Below are 17,477 nucleotides of genomic sequence, written 5' to 3' on the forward strand. Positions count from 1 at the left end.
GCCTAAAGTTGGGCAGTTTTCTGACGTAAATCAATCATTAAACACGTCTTTATATGTGTAGAATTATAAACTGAAGATATATCACCATACTCTCATATTTAAAAGTGCATAAAAGTATATGTTTTTCTGAAATATCAAGTAGAAGCTGATGATTCTGAGGAGTAAATATAGTAATAGTATGGCTATGATTTTGATTATGATAGCATTAAGCACTGTATATTTTAATAGCATTGGCAATTTCTTTTTTCTATTATTGATTATTTTAGCAGACAACAATCATAAAAAATGCCCGGGAAATCCTGGAGGAACTGGCTAGGACTGTCTACAAATTACCTATAGATGACATATGTGCCACAAATCACTATATATCCAGTATTTATTTTATTTGTATTATTATTCTGATTGCTGTAGTATGTGTGTATGAACTGATGTTAATTTGAATTGAATCACTTAATCTGGACTAGAGGGGTATGCTATGAGCATTCTGACTAATAATGTCTACAGACAAAAGCATGTATAACACCTACAAGAAGTGAAAGTACAAGGAAATATATAAATAAATATGTTATACAAATATATTAGTATTGTCATCTCAAAATTTAATTCCTGTTCATTTGCAATCCAAAGCCTTCAGGAGCAATTGTATCATAGATCACTCTCTCACCACATGATGCAATCATATACAACTTGCATATCTCGAACATGCTGCCATTGTGTTGGACTAATTACAGAGACACTCTCATGCTAAGATGCAGATGGAGGGGTCAAGACTTTCTCACGCTGAAGCTGTAATCATTTTTTTCTGCCTGAAATTAAAAACGTGCATATGGCAAATCATAATGATGAGGAAGACTATACACTGGCAAGCACGACAATGAGATCCGATGCAGAATTGAAATATTCTGCCTTTATTTGAATTGAAACTCAACATTGTCATCTTTGTGAAAGTAAAATTTATTTTCTTTTCAGTTCTTTTTTTTTTTAATCAATGTGTATTTTGTGAATATATACCTAAAATTGCGCCTACACAGAATCTTGCCAGATCTTGAGCGCAGCAAAGAAAAGAGGTGAGAAATTCTATGATTCTTGTGTTAAACAAATCTCTGCAAATGTGTGGGGAATAGCATACACAAGATAATGCTACTATCAGTTAAATAGAAGTGCTTTCTTGTTCTATTTTAAATGTGCTACGTGACATTAACTTTCTTTTCAGATCAAGCATGTTACCAATTGCTTATATTCAGAAGAACTATAACTGTCACTTATTGTGCTGATGTATGGTATTAGTTTGTGATTTGATGATAAAAGCCCTGTCTAAGCACAGTTGTTTAGTCTCGCTGAGTGATTACAGACCATCAAAAAGCAGAGGGAAAAAGCCAACCACTGCATTTTTATTGAAACATAAATGATACTTATGCAGTAAGGACTGTCATCTATGAGTAAATTATGAACCCTTGTTTAGCATATGAAGAAGCTTTTGCATATTTCCATTTGGTTGTTATTTTTGGACTGCATGTCATACTTGTTTTAGTATGCTGAATATTTAATCAGTCACTCTCTGGCCTGTTTGAGAGTTTTTTTGTTTTTTTTTGACTGAGGGCCATTGGTAGAGTAGTTTAACCGCGACTCTTAATGGTGGCAAGCAGAATGCGTTGCAAGCACATCTGCCTCACGGTCATACTTTAGTAGGGTCTTGGTCCGAAGTTGTATCAGTGTGGAATTTACACATTCTTACATGGGGTATCTTTGTGTGAATATGAATATGCATACCAGAAGTGGGAGCAAGTCACAAGTAAACAGAAGTCATGTAGTTCAAGTCAAAGATGAGTTGAATAGTTCATAAGTTATAGCCAAGGAAATCGCAAGTCATAACTTTAATCCACCACCTGTGGTTAATACTGTCGTTTAGGGGTGTGCCCAAAAAATCGATTCTCATAAGAATCACAATTGTCAGTTAGTACGATTCAGAATCAATTTTTAAATGTCCCAAAATCGATTTTATTTAAACTATATTATACTGTCTTGTCTTTGTCTGTGTGTGCCTTTATTTGGAGCGCTGTTCATGTTGTACCCGGTTTGGCCACTTAGGGGTAGTGTGGTTCCACGCAGTCTAATACACTGTTAAGTTGTAGCAACATTAGAGAGTAGAAGGAAAAAGTCACGATTAAATTATTCCAATAAAAGTTTTTTTTTAGTGTGGAGCCGTTCTTTTGAGTGATAAAAGTGCCGCGAGTAGCGTGCTAATTAGCATTAGCGAGTCAGACTGGAGTAGATCATTACAATTCCTTGCACATCTATAGATTGAAGCAATAATCATTGTCAATCAAACCATTTTGAATAAAAAAAAATCGCCCCCAATCGACAATCGATTCTGAATCGAATCGCAGAACCAAAAATCTGAATCAAATCCAATCGTGAGAGATTCAAAGATTCCCACCCCTACTGTCGTTGTTTTTTTCAATGGGAGCGCTGTATTTGACTGGTGATCAGTCCAGGATGTACACCACCTATTGGCCATTATCGGCTGGGATTGGGTTCAGCTGATCGATGACACTAAACGCGATAAATGGTGGAAAATAGATGAATGAATAATGCTCTTAACCTCACAGTAGTGAGACGATTCCTAAACACTTCTGCCTCCACTTAATTTGAAAATCGCTTTGTGTTAGGACATGTTTTCTTAACATTCACTGACTTGAACAAAACAAACTAAATAATACACTTTTTATTTATTTATTTTTTACAGTAATTGCATAAATCACAACATGTTTTAAAAAAAGTGTTTCAGGGCAGGCTGTCCTTTTAAATGTATTGCCTGCGCCAAAGTGGAAATCATAATTTAACTATATTGTTTATTCGTCTACTGGGTTTTTAAAAAAAAGCTTAAAGTGTAATTGTTTGCAAAACATAGCGAAAAGGTGGTTCTCAAGTCAGTCTTGCAGTGTAATGCTTGCTTTACATTCTAGTTAAGACCCCTAAATACACCTCGCTTGCATGTGGGACAAATACTTTGACTGATCTGCTTCCAATCCATCTCATTGTTTCGACAGCTGCTCATTTTAATGCAGCAATGAGAGAGAGCGAGTGAGACAAAACGTGTATGAGGCAGCGAGATATCGGAGCACTCGTGAATAGCAACACAGGTGTCACTTCGTAAAAACCTGACAATAATAACAAACAGGTACACGGGCTCTTGGGATGTTGCTTGTAGCAGTGACAGTGACGGGTCAGAGAACAGGTTTCCGATTTGATGTGCTCTGTAAAGAGAAGCCTAGCTTAGGCCTATCTCACCATTGTAATGACCAGTTAAAACACACAGGGATATCATTCTCCATGAGCTTTGCTTCGATGAGCTGCCACCATTAATCGTACGAATAGTAAAGATAGTGCCATGGCATTTGTAATCTATATTTTGCAAAATAATGTTGTTGTTAGCGCACAATTGTTGTATGCTCATTAATAGGAATAGTTAGCAATGAATCTTCACGTTGTTCCTTGCCGCCATTGCATGGTTCCATTCCACCTTTGCTGATGAATCTATTAAGGCTAGTAGCAATCGGGGTTAGCCTCAAGTTGTTAGCTTTCGGCTAAGGTGTAGTCTGCTAGCTTCCACTGCATATGCATGAGCCGTGCATGCTTTACTAGAGCTTAAACAAAAAAATGGGTTGCGTCTGGAATTGGCATGTTGGCAAACATGTGAGGCAATCATCTACTAGTAGTTGTTTTTTTTTTTACTCGTTTTTAACCTGTTTGAGAAATGTAACTGTTGATTTTTTTTCCCAACTATGCGGTATGATCAGTATTACGGCCATTACGAGTTAGCATTCAGTGATTTCTGTATCGAAATGGGGACGATCTGTGACAGTTGCCAGCTCTGGGAAATTCAGCTTTACCTAACTTCCTATTTCAACATCGAAAATTGAAAGGAAAAAAAAGACATTGTAAACACAGTGCAACTTAAGAGTATAAAAAAATGCATTAAGCATGCGCATAATTATTCATTTGAGCTACACGTTTGTGAAAGTCAAGCCACCAGTGGGATTGAACCTATCAGTCAACCACTCCGCAATGATGATTAGAGCTTGAAGTTCATTAATAGTCGATTAAGTGTAACGCCTTGCTGAAATCAAGTGGTCGGTCGGCAAAGCAACTTGGCAAAAATTAGACTGATAACACGGTTGCCTGAAGAATATGCAAGTGTATCCTCAAGTATAATCTAAGGCACCCACCATCTGGCTGGCAAACACCCTTAATGAAATTCACCAAACGTCCTCCTGTAACAGAGAAGACGGATAATATCATGTCTAATCTGTTTAGAAGCTGAAACGAGGACGAGCAGTGGTCAATTAACAACCTCTTTATTGTGAAACTGAACTGTTAATAGCTGTAATTATGCCACCCCACAAAATTCCTCAAGCTAGTTTATTACTCAAGCCTTCATTTAGCAGACATTAGGCTCTTTCACCTTCTTCCAGTTGCCCTCAACTCACTCAACCAATCGCAAATCACTCTTGGACACCTTCACTGCCCCACGGACAGCCGTAACTCGTAGAACTCCGGCAAGAATTCACACATGGCCGGTTGCTTACTACAATTCATTATTGCAAAACATTGCCTCCTAGAAGTACACCGTATTGTTTGTAATTTCATGATTTATCCAACAGGCAGAAAATTAATAAACATGAATATGTGCATGTGTACTCAATTAATCATTTGTTGACACTCCCTGCATTTCATCCTCAAAGTTACATTTACGTCCTTTCAAAACACGCACGTCAGCCAACGTGTGACACATTATTTCAACATCACATTCAATCGCCTTGTCATATTTTACTGTGAAATCCTGACTTGAATGTGTCACTTTAAACAGAATATTACCTCAGCAGAAAAAGCACAACAGTAGGTTTGTGTGTAAGCACTTGTGTCAACCATATTGCAGTTAATCCTCCTTCCATTAAACACAATTAGGTGATTCTGACATCAGTTCCACCGGAGCCCATTACACATTGCTAGTCAAATAATGCAAATTGCGCGCTCGATGTAAGAGTAATTGTCATGTCACAAATCACCAAGGGAAGCCTAACTTGTATTATAAAGTGAATGCAATGAGCGCGCCTTTGGGAAAACCATCTTACTATCAAATTCTGCACATAAATTCTTCTCATAGTTGAGCCCAAAAAGTGAGTCAAGGAATGAAAAATAGAAGTGGGACCGTATTCTTGAACTCAACATCTCTCTGGTAACGAGTGCACACTGGGGAGATACTTTTATTGTGTCTCAATAGTCAGCTTTAAAGCCAGCTTGCGCGTAACACTGTTTGTTTTAGTGCTTGACTGTGATGGCAGCTTACTGTACGTATGTATGAGGGACCATTAGAGACAATTAAGGATTACTTCTTGCATTCACTACTGAAAAGCTGTGTGACATTAATGACATTACTCAAATGCTGTCATAGCCACTACTAAAATGCTCTCATACGCACTACTGAATCACTCGCTACTAAAATGCTCTCATATACACTCCTGAAACACTCTCATGCACAATACTGAATTGCTCCTATACAACCGAAACACTCTCATACTCACTACTGAAATGCTCTCATACACACTACTGAATCAATATCTTACTCGCTACTGAAATGCTCTTATATACACTCCTGGAACACTCTCATTCACAATACTGAATTGATCTCATACAACTAAAACACTCTCATTCTCAATAGTGAAATGCTCTCATTCACACCCCTGACTTTTTTTTTTGCTCATACACACTCCTATACAACTGAAACACTCTCATACTCACTACTGAAATGCTCTCATACACACTACTGAATCATTATCTTTCTCCCTACTGAAATGCTATTATATACACTCCTGAAACACTCTCATTCACAATACTGAATTGATCTCATACAACTAAAACACTCTCATTCAAACTACTGAATCACTATCTTACTCGCTACTGAAATGCTCTCATTTACACTCCTGAAATACTCTCATACACAATACTAAATTGCTCTTTTACAAACTGAAACACTCATACTCACTAGGGAAATACTCTCATACACACCCCTGACATTTTTTGCTCATGCACACTCCTGAAACAGTCTCACCCTACTTGAGTGCTCTCATACACACTACTGATAAGCTCTCATACACACTATTGAAACACTGTCATGCTCACTGTTGACATGCTTTCATATACACTCCTGAAATACTCTCATACACAATATTGAATTGTTCTCATACACAAGTGACATTACTAAAATGCTCTCATAGTCACTATTTAAATACTCTCATACGCACCACTGAAACACTATTTTACTCACTACTGAAACACTATTTTACTCACTACTGAAATGCTATCATATACACTCCTGAAACACTCTCATGCTCAATTGCTCTCATACAAACTGAAACACTCTCATACTCACTATTGAAATGCTCTTATACACACCTCTGACATTTCTTTTGTTCATACACACTCCTGAAACAGTCTTATTCACACTACTGAACTACTCCATTGCACTCGAATGAAATGCTCTCATTCGCACTCCTGTCGTATTTTTGCTCATAAACAGGACTCAATTGATCTCGTTTACGACTGAATTGCTCTCATACACGCTTCTGAAACGCTCCTATAGACACTACTGAAACACTTTTAAACATACTACAAAAGTTTTCTCATTCACACGTAAATGTTTTTGTCGCTCACACCACTGAGTCACTCTCATAAACACTAATAAAATGCTATCATACAAAAACTTTTTTGCACATTCAGACTACTAAAATGCTCTCATATGAAGCACTATAATTCTCTCATGCTGCTTAAATACTTTCATAACTATTGTATTTTTCTTTAGCTCATATATGCAATTGAATCACTCTCATACACAATATTGAAATGCTCTTATACAGACTACTGAATGGTTCTCATATGCACTACTGCAACACTCTCATACACACACTTCTGAAACACAAACGTCAGTTCAAACTACTCCAAGAATGGTTTTCAGTTTGTTTTTGAATGTATTTCTGGTATGTGAGAGATTTTTCAGGTGTGACAGAGAGAGTTATTCAGTATTGTGTAAGTAATTCTGTATGATTTGTCATTGGAGTAACAGCGCCTCACAGCATCTTGTCTAATATCTACAGTATGTCATACTGTACTGTACTGTATATGTTTGCACATCCTATCATGCACAATACAGCTCTCCACACATTTAACTTGCAAAAGAAGAAGGATTATTCCGGTATTATTGCTGGCAATAGGATGTCACAGTCTGCTCTCGTTGGGTTTCTCGAACAGATTTTTTTGTGTGTGCATGTGAGTTTGTGTGCAAGTTGAGGGAGGGGGGTAAATATGCTGGAGGGTGGGAGAGGAATGCGACATATGAGAAGAGGCAGAGGGGAATGCGGCTATATGTCAGCTTCTCTGACAGCAATTTGCACAAATTATTCATAGATGGGCCGCGTGCTTTAGGTGTGTGGTGACAGGTGTCTTCTGGAATATCCGGAATTTAGTATCCCATCATACAGTCAGTGTATTTAACACCACTTAAGTGAGGGCGTCACGTACCTCTTAGCCTTCTGATGTGCCCCTAGTCAGTAATTATTGCCCCCATGTTTTTTTCTGTATAATTTAAGTGGAGCACAACAGCTAAATGTCATCAAATTGACACGCCGCGGCATTTTTTGCTTTCGCTTCTGACTCGAGAGAAAAAAATGAATAGTGCTTTAAGTCAGTTATCGGATGGGAATGCTATTTTGTGTTGTTCAAATATGGGGTGGAATTATAATAGGGAAATAAATATGTTTGATTTGGCTCACAGCAGCATTTGCATTACTGAAGGATTATAACTCAGTCTTTAATCAAATATCATGTGAGCCTAGAAATTATGACAAAAGTATGAATTATCTTTTTACTTGGCATGCTAGATGAAAACAAATCTAACCATTACATTACTGTGTATTTATTTGGAACAGTAGCCATTTTCCCATACAAAATACAGTAGACATTTCATTTAATATTCAACATGTAACCCCCTATTTTGTTTTTCTTTAGAAGCACCATTCACCGGAAGTGAGTCTTTGACAAGGAAGCAAACCTCTCTCGACTTCTGACCAACTTTTTGGAAAATCCTGTTCTTGCTCCTTCATGACGGAGACACAGCACCACAGCTAAGTGAGAGGGCGGAGCACAATTGTGTCTTCACAACACCGACTGCAACAGTTGGGAAGCAGGTAGGAAATGTCCATAACTTTTTTTTCTGGTTGTGTAATTTGTAATCAGTTCATATCCAACAAGTTCATATTCAACATATTCTAACAAGGAGTTATGCATTTAACATATGCCTTCTTTTCTCAACATAGAACATGCACCCGACACCACTACTATAATAATAATAATTATTATTATTATTATTATTGTGCAGGACTTTGTATGGGTCAAATTGAGATGTCAAACAATATTTAAAGCAAGGCAATTTAAATTGAAGTTATGTTCATGTTAAGATCTGATCTAATTTATGCAATAACTTTAATGGAAATATGTTTTTATGTACAACAAACTTTATAGTCTCCAAATACCGTGTAATATAAATATTAAAGGGTCTGCATGTTTGAGCATCATCTTCAAATGGAACAACAAAGCCCTCTGATTGGTTGCCCTCTCCGATGAACTATGCTTTGCTTTCTCTAAATGTAGCTTTGGGTTAAAATAAGTCAATTTACAGGGCAACTTTAGCCTCATGTATTTGCAGCATAATTGTGTACAGATGACACCCTTTTCATAATAATACTGTAGTGGCACAAGCGCTTCATTGTTTAAAAATGGGGCTCTTACCCAAGTGTTGATTTCATGTTAACCGATTGTAAACATTGTTTTTGGGCAGGGAATTAATTTTTATAAAGCGGACATTGTCACGTTCTCTCAGTAGACATAGATTGGCACCGGCAGGGACGAAAGCATTAGTTAGTGTCTTCGCTCACAGGCATACATTATAATTTCTTCACTGCTTTATTGCGTTTATTACACTGGCATGGCTATCATTTGTGCTGACAGCATCGCACTTACCACTGCTATTAGATCTCCTCAGGATGCAGTTTGTGAGTGTGCTATATGTGTCAAGCCGTGATAAAGTAAAATAAATAATTGTTGTAATTACTTTGTCTCTGTTTTTAATCCACCCACTTGTGTTGAGAAGAATGTAATGCAGAACCAACTCCCCCTCATTTGCCTTCTGTATTCCGGTGATAAAGTTACTGAACAGAGTTATGGCGATCATGGGGAGGTGGGTTTATTGCTACTGCTGGGAACAATATTTATCTCAGTGTTCCTACATTATTTGCTAGCTGACAATTTTGTCTAGGTAGCGGCACATCGTTAAGTTTTGTTTTGAGATTTGTTTGGTCTTATGTGCTCTGCTTTTTGTTGAGTGTGGAGGGAAAAAAAGTTAACTTGACATGACGTGTGGCCTCCGACTCATGCCTCTTTTTTGACAATATAGAAAAGTGTGTGTTTCATATGAAGACAATGGGTCATTCCACTCTCTCTTACACCTGTTTATTATGCTTTGTTGAGCATAGAACTGTTCCAAAGTGAAGTCAGGCACGCGAATGATGATCCTCGTTCTCCAATGTCAGACTTGGTTTCAAGCAAAAACCCAGTGTGATGCGCATCCATCGCAGCATACTCTCACGGCCTCCGCTGGCATGTCTCACGTGTCCTCGTATGCACCACCAGTCACTGTGAGATGCACCCTCATGGGATCACAGAAACGCATTGAAGCTGTGCAAGAACCTTTTAAACTGTTTTTAGCACTAAATGGAGGACTGGCTTAAGTGTGGACATCAGTCAAGCGAGAGTGAAAATGTTGCCTGCTGCATTTAAGGCAAGTCATCCTTCTGAATGCACTTTATCAGCTTAGGTGCTAATTGCTCCTGCATAACAGAACAACAAACCTTAAAACCACACAATTTTATCAGTAGTTATTTATTATTATTATTAGTAGAAATATTATTTATTTTTATTTTTTTACTTGCATGATTGCGTTATGATGACAGTTTGACCCTGGAAGAGATTATTTCCATTATTTTCTATGGAAACAATTATTTGAATTTTCTTTTATTAAAATATGGTAGAACATCATCCCTAAAGTGAATTGTGCTTACAGCGATCTCTTAACAATCAATAATTACATACATAAATAAATAAATAGAAGGGAAAGGTGTAGATCAACATAATTGTGACTAATGTGCCCCTTAACCCCACACATCCCACTCATTATGCTTTTCACTAAGAAAACCGGGATTCCTGAGCAGACAGATCTGTACTACCGGTATATACTGTAGTGGAGAAAGAACAGGGACAGTTTGTAAGAACATAGTCAAAATCAGATGCAAAACAAGACTGCAGGATTATATGTATTATGAGAATAGAGACAGAGACCAATCTCAAACAATTAACAATTAAAGGCGGTTGGAGGGGGCTAATTATTGACGGACCTAATGAGAGAGAAAGAGAGAGAGAGAGAGAGAGAGAGAGAGAGAGAGAAAGTGTGAGAGAGAGAGAGAGCGAATATGAAGCCTGCCATGCACTGCTTTTCTTAAGTTTCTGATGGTCTTGTCTAAACACAGAAGACATTTGAACCATGCTATATTTTTTTTTAGGGTTGTGTTCAGGGAAAACTACCACATTTCAAAGATAAAATAATTGTAAAGATGGAGGTGACCCACAAGGGAGAAACAGTCCTCAGGGACCTGTACCTTTAAGGAAGAGGCGAGAGTTATGCATGTTTCTGGGTTCAAAGGGAGTGACTGGCTGCTGTTTTTGTTGTGGAGTCTTAAGAGACGTTTTCAGTTACTTGTCTTGTTATTCACCGCATCTCCACAACTAACCCAAATGTACTGTAAAATTCCATCTGCTGAGCTGCCCCCTCTGGTGTGCACGCCTAAGCCTGACAGTGGCAACAGTGTGACACAGGCAGAGTTAATTGATGCATAGACGAAGTAGACGAACGATGAAAGAGACTACAGAACTCAACTCAGGCTTAAGCGCAACTCCAGCAGTTCTAATTGTTTACGCAGAGGAATCTGGAAGGAATTGTAGTAGAAAGTCAGATATTTGTGTAGGGAACTTCACAAATCTAATTTGAATCAAACTACCCTATGACAACTCCAAGATCTGCACTTACTGTATCTCTTTGGTTTGCCATTAATAGTTACAGTATTTGTTCTTAAAGTACTAAGTACTAAAACAACCAATCACTACAACCAATCACTTCTTTTGGACTTACTTACTATGTTACTAAAAGTTGTTCACGCACGGGAGGAGCTCGCTACACTGGGGTGCCTTGTTTAAAGCCATCTTGGCAGGGCAGAGAAAACAAATTAAGCTCTTAGTCAGCAAATGACAGACTTAGTCATTCCCTAAAAGAGGGGAAAATTGCTTCAAATCTGAGGTTCACACATGCATGTACTTTTGATAATTAGGGAACAATGAGCAGAGCATCATGAAGCTGTGTCTCTTTAGTTTGTTTCAAAATAACCGCTTCACATGCAAGAAGAGTAAGGGCTTTTTAATGCTAATGACAGATTGCAAATGCCCACTTTCTGCAAGGGGCCAAAGAGTAAAAAGGCAAAAGGCTTTGGATAGTGCAACTGCATGATCACTCCCATTAAGCCATAAATCTTTTAAATCCCCCTTTAATTATGAGACATGCCTCCTAACAACTGCCCTTTAAACCCATATTACAACCAATACAAGTGTTTCTTCAGTTATTTTTGGGGTCATCTATTCATCTCTTTGGAAGATGGTGGTTCTGGTGCTCTTTGCCAATGCACTTTGTCATCAATTGTCTATGTCCAAGTACAATCTGACATCATTTAATAAAAGTCACTTAATGTTCATATCTGTATTTAAAGGCAATGATCTCCCAAAAAGAACAAACAAACATGAATTCAAATTTGGTTGTCCCACTATATTCATACCCACATGGTAGACAACTCTCCATCTGTTATTTTGAGCCTCTGGACTAAGCAGAAAATTAACTATAAATCCAGCAAAGGTTAACGTCATATTTGTAGATTACAACTGAAAATGACATCTGATGCAGAAATACAAAGTGCTGAAAATTGTGAGACGGTCCAAATAGTTTAAGTAGCTAACAGTGAGGGAATTAAACATCAATTTGGTGACAGTTTTTTACGCATGTGACCTGCAAACCGAGAGTGAGAAAGCGAGTCAGACATGCCCCATATGCAGCCAATCCTACGTGTTACGTAAGCTGACCCAGTGTTGTAATCAGATCAGTATGCTTCAAAAACCCAATCCACAAGCCAGTGCAAAACAACAGCACTTCAGAAAGAATAAGAAAAGACATACAGACTTTCTTCCCGTGGGAATTTTGCAGATCCTCAGCAGTCTTTGGGGGTTTCTTGACTGGCTTCGTTTTTGGCTTTGAATATTGTATACTGAGAGTGTATGTTGGGTATCTGTGATCTATATTTCATGCACACTATGATTGTTGTTCACTATTCAGTCAGAACAGAGGTGGGGGGTGCTTGGAAATTACAGTATCACAGACCTCCTGTGCATGTGTGACTGTGTGTATGTGTGCTCACTGACTGCTTGTCACATCCCGTATATACCATTCACAAGACTTTTCCGTTATTCATGATAACTAAAACTACCACTGGGATCTTCTGTATAAACACTGTGCTTCCAGCTTCTGTTTGATGCAGAGCTTCAGTTGCTCAGCACGTATTCTCACACAAACACACACTAACACACAAGGGATTCGACTAATTGCTCGGTCGACTTGCTAAACACATTTTTGGCATCTCGTCTTAAAATTGGCCAATTTACAGAGGACTTTCAACTAACCTGTCTGCTGCCAACTTATAACCAAAGGTGGTTATTTGGTCAGACTGTCCGTGGGTCCGTCACTGACGAACAGTTGTTTTTTGACCGTTAGTGTAATTGTCATCTGTCATTGATGGATGTCTGTTTTGTTGATGATTGCCAAATGACAGATTAATGGGCAGCACTGACGGAATGCCCACTTCTGTCTCTCGGTCCTAAAACAGCGGTAGCGGAATAATGACGGAAGCATTTCTAAAATAAAATGACGGACTGATAATTACAGTTTGGTTTGGCACTAAATAAATGACGGCCCGACGATGATGGAAAGTTGCCGAGGATGCTGACGGATGACGGACCAGCAAAACTGTGTAAATTACACCTCTAGATATAATGTTGGGGGGGAGTAGCGAAATGTCTGGCCAACAAAGCGACACAGTCTTTATACGTCTGTGCCGGTTTGAGAGTAGAAATACAAGATGGTTGTGGATTAGAATCGCGTTCACAAATCCGATCGCCGCTAGTCTTCAAATATTCATACCAGTAGGAGGAACAAGGTGAAGCTGCATCTTCTTCGCCAAAACGTTACGTCTAAAAATGTGCGGGCAACAAGTGTGTGACTTCATTCATGTCACAAGTTACACACATCAACATAATGACACTGTGGTAATAACACTTTACAGTATAGCATATGAATGTATAGGTCACACTCACTTGCAATTAAACCAATAGATGATAGGCTACGAAACACAAGATTAGATCGGCTACCTGGTTGAAGAGAAAAACATCTGCAGGGTTCCACCTAATTATAAGAACTATGTTTAGCGTAATGGTGAGTTGTATTTTCAATCATTTTCTTTTCATTTGTTTCTATGCCAGTCCATCGAAATATAGGTCCTTTTGTAAAATCGGTCCACAGCTCAAAAAAAATCAAATAAATAAATAAATATGGGGACTGCTCTAGTGTGCTGAAAAATTGCAATGATATCATCAAGTACTTGACTCAACTTACGTCTATGATAGTCAACAAAAAAATCTAACACACATTCACATAGTAACAATACTGTCAAAAAAACATTACGACTCTTCTTCTTCTTCTCCCCATTGTGTTTTTTTCAGATGTCTCGTCATTTGTAAAAGTAAACCAAATATTTGCACAGAATCTTCACAAAAAGCTCCTAGTCTTAACTATTAGCTGTGTGAACTGAAGCACGTCAGCTTTATACTGGCTACAGTACTGTAATTTATATGATGTGCCATTGTGTTCCACAGAAATCATCCTTTTTTTTTACCTGACTGACTCCTGATGATTTACATAATCAGTTAATCAATTTAAACTACTGGAAAGCAGATCTACTGTGCCGTTTATTGTCACAGCACGTTTCCCTTGTGTGATTTCTATGAGCTCACATGCTGTGCAAAGTACAGTTTTTCTCAAGCTGTGCTTTCATTTATTCAGTGATTATTTTGAATGCAAACTGAAAATGAAGTCTGTTTGAGCATGAATGCATGCCCACTGGTCCAGCTCGGGAATACATTTGTTAAAGTCAACGCTGGATGTGCGCCTTAGAAGCTCTCAGTTTATTTACAAACACGCTTCCTATGTAACGAGATGGTAAGGATGCGAAAGCGGGACTTACGAAATAAGATTCAAGAATTCAAATGTTAAAGAGCAGGGCAACTTTATAGCCTGTGCTGGTAAAAAAAAAATAATAATTTGGTCGCACGGTGCGAGTACATGCACGTTTAAATGAATGGTGCAATAGCTCATCTTTGAGCCGTGATCCATATGGATCAAGCGCCATGATTCAAAATAAGTTGCTGATCAATCTTTACGTCATCTAAAACTACACTATGCAAATTGAGACAACTATAGGCTACATCAGCAAATGTGCTCATGCTGTATCTCCCCCGAAAAGGGTGCGACCAAAACCTGTGTGGTGCGACCAACTGGAAAAGTTGGCAGCACCATTGCTATACGTGCAAAGGGGCTCTCTTTTCGTCAGTGGACATCATATTATGATTATGTTTTTTCTCTCTCATTATTTTCCAGTCATGTTAAAATGTTTAGCACCTATTCTTTGGAATGTTTTTTAATGCAGCAAAATGTACTTTAGACTATGCTTGACTAATTGTGGCAAAGTTTTTATTTAGCACAGGCTACTACTACTACTACTTTTTTGAAAATGGCTCGTTCCTTGCTAGTCGCTACTTTGTGTTCGAATTGTGAAATTAATGTGAATATAGCAAAAACACCACATAATCAATGTTAGTGCTATTTTGGAGTCTGACTGACTTGGCTCCTGTACTTTCTCTGCACTTTCTCTACTTTGTGGAGAAAAGTGTTAGAAAGTAAGACTGAGTTTAGTAATACTTTCCATCCCTGCTTCATATGAAATGCCACTATTGATTTATTATATTTCAAAACATGATAACAACACTTAATAAAAACTGATTTGAAAAAAGGCACAATTTTGCACTTGAATGAAATAATAAAATATAAACAACAATTAATTGACAGACGCCAGGAACACTCCCATAAAATAAACTGTGACTCGCTTAATCTTAAAATAACTTCCGAGGACTATTGAATATCTGCTGCAGATAAAGGATTACAGCTCTTCAGTAGACAAACAAGCGACTGGCTTTCGACTTTGCACTGACGAGAACATGATGAGCTCTCATTGTGTTTCCTCTCACCTTTTTGCCTCTGTGGAATTCTTAGCCACCCTTCTAATCATCGGTGTTATTAAAAAGTTTGGCTTTACAGTATTTTTATCGGTACAAAACACACACACATAGTAAGTGGAGCACTAAATGAGGACTTGTTCGTCGTCTGAGACCTAGCCCTGTGCTATTTTAAAACGAAATAATCATGTCAGGGTTAAATTATCTAGGTAGCCTAGAATGTCAACACACTCACGGCTGTGTCAAAGATGAGGTACGATTAGATACGAGGTTTATTCATGACAGACCACCAACACTTATAACTCAAATCATCTTTCCCTGTTTAAATGAATGGAAATGCAATTGATCTGTTCCAGCACGCAGTAATAACATTTTATGTCACATAAGTCACGAACATGCAGCACAAATCCCAACTCATTCTTCTGTGGGGTCCATTAGAAGCAGGAAAAGCAGCCTAATGTTACGTTACCGCCAACAACTGATATTGTCCTTCCACTGCAAGTAAACCAACGTGAATCAGCATTGCTTTCTAACGCTTTCCAGTAAATCACTCCAGGTAGTGTACAACAGTGGAATGGCCCAATTTGTGTTATTATATTGTATTATGGTGTTGTTCAGTGTCAGTGGTGAATGCACATCATTGACTGATAGTGGCATTGCTACTCTGCATGCTGCACAGGTCAGGCAGCAGAGTGGTCGTAATTGCTCCTGATGAGCTGCCTGCCACCTTGTTTGGACACTTCCACCGTCGCTGTGTGACTAAATGTGTGTGTGAATGGGTAAATGAGCTAGTTACAATGCCTATAGGTGCTATGTACTGTAAATGAACCTTATTAGCAGACCTGAAAAACTCTCATTATTCACTGATGCTCAGGCAGTGTTATTGTGGATCTTTATTAGTGTTGCCCTAATTGTGATATTTAGAGAAAACCTGAAAGACAAAGCAGATAGGATTCTAGGATTTGAACTGTGGAAAACTTATATATCGATATCTTGCAGTTTGTGCGTTATATTTAATAATAATAATAATCATAATAAAACTAGAATTATTGTTGAAATATATTTAAAACCACAAAATGATATATAAGAAAGTGAATATCAGAATATGCCACTTACTAGTCAACTTTTTCTTTTTTTTTCGTATCTGAAAACCTTCAGTTCAATCAACTACTTTATTCCAATGTCACTTTGAAAATCTCTATGTCTAGGAATTCTGACTGCTGATAGTTTTAGGCTAGTTTATGAGACGTTTCATGTTAGTCAACATTATCCATTACTAGACCTTCTTTGCTGACTATGTTATTGCAACACTTAAAATGCAAATTCTATTACACGGAGCCATCTACCTTATAAGAAACACTTTTATTATTATTATTTTATTTTATTTTTTTTTTAGTTCACAATGAAACACAAAGCCCATTTTGATGTTTAAGGCCACCAAAGTACTCCGCTGAGGTACATAAAGAGGAAAAAAATGTCCATGCAACCAAATAACCGTTAACAGACTAGCCTGGCTTTTTCAATTTAAACCTTATTCTAACAAACTCCATCAGCGCTAACAGTGACAGACAACAAATCAGTGGACACAAAGCACCAGCTGTTGGATTACATTCTTGCACTTTAAGTATTATTGAAGTGTGCATTATACAGTATATTGACTGGGCAGTATAATAATGTAGCATAATAAAAAACAAAACAAAAAAAAACCATTTTCTGAATAAAGTAGATAGCAATTGTCAAATTCTTAGAAAATACAATGCTAGAAAACAATAGCACTATACTGTAATTACCACTATCATTTTTAGCGAGGCTGAAATAAAAGTTATCGGTGCTTGAAAACCCGGGAAAAGGTTCTAAATATGTGCATAATTTTTAAGGTAAATGTACATTACATTGTTTATGATTGGCTGAAAAGTTGTGTGTGACTC

At 37.7% G+C, this 17,477-nt stretch overlaps 1 protein-coding gene across 7 annotated transcripts in view; it reads left to right on the forward strand.

Annotated features, from left to right (window-relative positions):
* Window positions 1–17,477, forward strand: part of elfn2b (extracellular leucine-rich repeat and fibronectin type III domain containing 2b) — a 133,594-nt gene that overhangs the window by 67,260 nt on the left and 48,857 nt on the right. For all 7 annotated transcript variants that reach the window (XM_077557766.1, XM_077557769.1, XM_077557772.1 and 4 more), the window contains one exon: window positions 8,065–8,243. The gene's annotated coding sequence lies outside the window, so the exon portion shown is untranslated. The remainder of the gene's footprint in view (window positions 1–8,064; window positions 8,244–17,477) is intronic.

The sequence above is a fragment of the Vanacampus margaritifer genome, chromosome 2 (genome assembly GCF_051991255.1).
Source record: "Vanacampus margaritifer isolate UIUO_Vmar chromosome 2, RoL_Vmar_1.0, whole genome shotgun sequence".
NCBI lineage: Eukaryota > Metazoa > Chordata > Actinopteri > Syngnathiformes > Syngnathidae > Vanacampus > Vanacampus margaritifer.